The following is a 5,534-nucleotide window of genomic DNA, read 5'->3' as shown; positions in this document are numbered from 1 at the left end:
ATTTTAATATGAACTTCTTAGAAGAAAATATTGTTTCTAAATAAGCATCAACCCATTCTTTTTGAATTGAACTTCAAACTTTTATTCTTTCTTAGAAACCGAAAGAATTTTAGGTTTTCCGTCTACATTGAACTACTTCGGTTTTTTAAATTGAACTTCTTGATTTTATTTATTCGGTAACAAAAAGACTAATTTTTGTAATAAACAACGAACCACTCTGTTATTTAAATCCAGACTTCTATTTTTTTTAGAAATGGGGAAATCCATTATTTACAAAAAATTGAACTTCTCTGTTATTTTATGTTGACCTTCTAGAGTTATATTAGACACATGAAAACTATGTTTTGGGTACAAACATCGAACTACTCTGGTATTTTTAATTTGAATTTTTTGGTTATTTTTTGAAAAAGAAAGGAGGAAAATGCATGGGATTTGTTTTATACAAAAATATATGTGTGTCTCTTTTGTGTTCTCATTATTTTTTCGGGGGCAAAATGGATGCAAAAGAAAAGAATTTATGGAGGCACCGTATATTGTGTGCCAAACTTTGATCCATGTCCAAAACAAAATTCTTGAGCTCTTATATATCATACTAAAACGATAGTCTTTTGTAGGCATATAAAAATGTACAGAGCACGGAATCACATTCGATACAACAAAGTTATGTCGAGTTTTTTTGTTTTGCATCAGACTTAACTCACATTCAAGCCACCACTACACATTTTTTATCCTTCGCACCACTTCACATTTTTTTGCTTACACACTCTGATTGATTTTCGCTTCTTTCTTTTTAGATTGATAAAAATGCAACTTTGTCATAGAAGGTAGGAAGGAACAACTATTGTTAAAGAAAGCTAGTAACGGGGGAGGGCCACTGTAGTGCAATTTGACCATTGCAGACAAACAAAGAGAAAAATGATGTATGCAGGATTAGAAGGACAATATTAAGGAGGGTCAGTCGGCCGGGAAGTCACATCACAAATCAATTTGAATTAATAGCTAGTGCCTACTAGTGGTGTACGAGGTCATGCATGTGTGCATGCATTGGAGAGAGGTGCGTAGCGTAACGTGGCTGCCCGTGACTCCTAGCGGTTATTGCAAGCTGCTAGTTTTTCCAACTGCATCGATCTGTGTGAGTGAGCTGCGTTCTTTCTTTTTTCCACGCATCGTCGTCATACGTGTGCTGGGAGGAGTGATGCCGACGAGGAGCGTCGGTCGATATGGACGCCCATCCAAAAGCTAGCTAGCAAAAAGTAGCCGCCAGGGCCTACCTAGGAAGAAAGAGATTGTCCGTGTCAACAAGAGTGAAGGAAGATGGAGTATTGTTGTGGCAGCAGCAGGTGCTACCTCTTGAGCACTGCATTGGAAATCCCCAAAGAGGAAGGGACGATGCAACAAGGTAGCGTAAGTATTTCCCTCAGTTTTTGAGAACCAAGTTATCAATCCAGTAGGAGGCTACGCTCGAGTCCCTCGTACCTACACAAAAACAATAGGTCAACGCAACCCACGCACTTAGGGGTTGTCAATCCCTTCACGGTCACTTACGAAAGTGAGATCTGATAGACATGATAAATATTTTTTTTTGGTATTTTTGGTATAGAGATGCAAAGTAAATAAAGTAAAAGCAAAGCAATAATAAAGTGATGGAGATTGATATGATGAGAAAGAGACCCGGGGGCCATAGGTTTCACTAGTGGCTTCTCTCAAGAGCATAAATATTCTACGGTGGGTGAACAAATTACTGTTGAGCAATAGACAGAATTTAGCATAGTTATGAGAATATCTAGGTATGATCATGTATATAGGCATCACGTTCGAGACGAGTAGACCGAAATGATTCTGCATCTACTACTATTACTCCACTCATCGACCGCTATCCAGCATGCATCTAGAGTATTAAGTTAAAAACAGAGTAACGCCTTAAGCAAGATGACGTGATGTAGAGGGATAGTTTCATGCAATATGATAAAAAAACCATCTTGTTATGCTCGATGGCAACGATACAATACGTGCCTTGCTGCCCCTTCTGTCACTGGGAAAGGACACCGCAAGATCGAACCCAAAGCTAAGCACTTCTCCCATGGCAAGAACAACCAATCTAGTAGGCCAAACCAAACTGATAATCCGAAGAGACTTGCAAAGATAACCAATCATACATAAAAGAATTCAGAGAAGATTCAAATATAATTCATAGATAGACTTGATCATAAACCCACAATTCATCGGTCTCAACAAACACACCGCAAAAACAAGATTACATCGAATAGAACTCCACAAGAGAGGGGGAGAACATTGTATTGAGATCCAAAAAGAGAGAAGAAGCCATCTAGATACTAGCTATGGACCTGTAGGTCTGAAGTAAACTACTCACACTTCATCGGAGGGGCTTGGATGATGATGTAGAAGCCCTCCATGATCGATGCCTCCTCCGGCGGAGCTCCGGAACAGGCCCCAAGATGGGATCTCGTGGATACAGAAAGTTGCGGCGGTGGAATTAGGTTTTTGGCTCCATCCCCGATCTTTTGGGGGTACGTGGATATATATAGGAGGAAGAAGTACGCCGGTGGAGCTTCGAGGGGCCCACGAGGCAGGGGGGTGCGCCCTAGGGGGCGCCCCAACCCTCGTGACCACCTCGTGGCTTTCTTGACGGAGGGTCCAAGTCTCCTGGATCTTATCTGATGAGAAAATCACGTTTCCGAAGGTTTCATTCCGCTTGGACTCCGTTTGTTATTCCTTTTCTTCGAAACCCTAAAACAGGCAAAAAAACAACAATTCTGGGTTGGCCTCCGGTTAATAGGTTAGTCCCAAAAATAATATAAAAGTGGATAATAAAGCCCAATAATGTCTAAAACAGTAGATAATATAGCATGGAGCAATAAAAAATTATAGATACGTTGGAGACGTATCAAGCATCCCCAAGCTTAATTCTTGCTCGTCCTCGAGTAGGTAAATGATAAAAACAGAATTTTTGATGCGGAGTGCTACTTGGCATAATTTTAATGTAAATCTTATTAATTGTGGTATGAATATTCAGATACGAAAGATTCAAGACAAAAGTTCATATTGATATAAAAATAATAATACTTCAAGAATACTAACAAAGCAATTATGTCTTCTCAAAATATCGTGGCCAAAGAAAGCTATCCATACAAAATCATATAGTCTGGCTATGCTCTATCTTCACCACACAAAGTATTTAAATCATGCACAACCCCGATGACAAGCCAAGCAATTGTTTCATACTTTTGACATTTTCAAAACTTTTTCGATCTTCACGCAATACATGAGCGTGAGCCATGGATATCGCACTATAGGTGGAATATAATGGTGGTTGTGGAGAAGACAAAAAGGGTGAAGATAGTCTCACATCAACTAGGCGTATTAACGGCTATGGAGATGCCCATCAATAGATATCAATGTGAGTGAGTAGGGATTGCCATGCAACGGATGCACTACAGCTATAAGTATATGAAAGCTCAAAAGAAACTAAGTGGGTGTGCATCCAACTCGCTTGCTCACGAAGACCTAGGGCATTTTGAGGAAGCCCATCATTGGAATATACAAGCCAAGTTCTATAATGAAAAATTCCCACTAGTATATGAAAGTGACATAATGAGAGACTCTCTATCATGAAGATCATGGTGCTACTTTGAAGGACAAGTGTGGTAAAAGGATAGTAACATTGTCCCTTCTCTCTTTTTCTCTCATATTTTTTTATTTGGGCCTTTCTCTTTTTTTATGGCCTCTTTATTTTTTATTTTTTTTCGCTCGGAGTCTCATCCCGACTTGTGGGGGAATCATAGTCTCCATCATCCTTTCCTCATTGGGACAATGCTCTAATAATGATGATCATCGCACTTTTATTTACTTACAACTCATGAATTACAACTCGATTCTTGGAACAAAATATGACTCTATATGAATGCCTCTGGCTGTGTACCAGGATGTGCAATGACTCATGAGTGACTTGTATGAAAGAATTATGAACGGTGGCTTTGCCATAAATACAATGTCAACTACATGATCATGCATAGCAATATGACAATCATGGAGCGTGTCATAATGAAAGGAACGGTGGAAAGTTGCATGGCAATATATCTCGGAATGGCTATGGAAATGCCATGATAGGTAGCTATGGTTGCTGTTTTGAGGAAGGTATTTGGTGGGTGTATGATACTGGCGAAAAGTGTGCGGTATTAGAGAGGCTAGCAATGGTGGAAGGAAGGAAAGTGCGTATAATCCACGGACTCAACATTAGTCGTAAAGAACTCATATACTTATTGCAAAAATCTAGAAGTTATCAAAGCAAAGTATTATGCGCCTGCTCCTAGGGGGATAGATTGGTAGGAAAAGACCATCGCTCATCCCCGACCGCCACTCATAAGGAAGACAATCAATAAATAAATCATGCTCCGACTTCATCACATAACGGTTCACATACATGCATGCTACGGGAATCACAAACTTTAACACAAGCATTTCTCAAATTCACAACTACTCAATTAGCATGACTCTAATATCACCATCCTCATATCTCAAAACAATTATCAAGCATCAATTTCTTCTTAGTATTCAACACACTCATACGAAAGTTTTATTATTAATCTTGCATACCAAGCATATTAGGATTTTAAGCAAATTACCATGCTATTAAGACTCTCAAAATAATATAAGTGAAGCATGAGAGATCAATATTTTCTATAAAACAATTCCACCACCGTGCTCTAAAAGATATAAGTGAAGCACTAGAGCAAAACTATGAAGCTCAAAAGATATAAGTGAAGTACATAGAGTATTCTATTAAATTCCAAATCATGTATGGCTCTCTAAAAAGGTGTGTATAGCAAGGATGATTGTGGTAAACTAATAAGCAAAGACTCAAATCATAAACTACACTCCAAGCAAAACACATATCATGTGGTGAATAAAAATATAGCTCCAAGTAAAGTTACCGATAGAAGTAGACGAAAGAGGGGATGCCTTCCGGGGCATCCCCAAGCTTTGGCTTTTAGGAGTCCTTAGATTATCTTGGGGGTGCCATGGGCATCCCCAAGATTAGGCTCTTGCCACTCCTTTTTCCATAATCCATCAAATCTTTACCCAAAACTTGAAAACTTCACAACACAAAACTTAAAGTAGAAAACTCATGAGCTCCGTTAGCGAAAGAAAACAAAAGACCACTTCAAGGTACTGTAATGAACTCATTCTTTATTTATATGGGTGTTAAACCTACTGTATTCCAACTTCTCTATGGATTATAAACTATTTTACTAGCCATAGATTCATCAAAATAAGCAAACAACACACGAAAAACAGAATCTGTCAAAAACAGAACAGTCTGTAGTAATCTGTAGCTAGAGCAAGATCTGGAACCCCCAAAATTCTAAAGTAAATTGCTGGACGTGAGGAATTTATATATTAATCATATTTAAAAAGTAATTAACTAAATATCACTTTCCAAATAAAAATGACAGCAGTTCTCGTGAGCGCTAAAGTTTTTTTTTTACAGCAAGTTCAACAAGACTTTCCCCAAG

Source organism: Triticum dicoccoides, chromosome 6A, assembly GCF_002162155.2.
Source record: "Triticum dicoccoides isolate Atlit2015 ecotype Zavitan chromosome 6A, WEW_v2.0, whole genome shotgun sequence".
NCBI lineage: Eukaryota > Viridiplantae > Streptophyta > Magnoliopsida > Poales > Poaceae > Triticum > Triticum dicoccoides.
Note: the sequence above shows the minus strand (reverse complement) of the source record.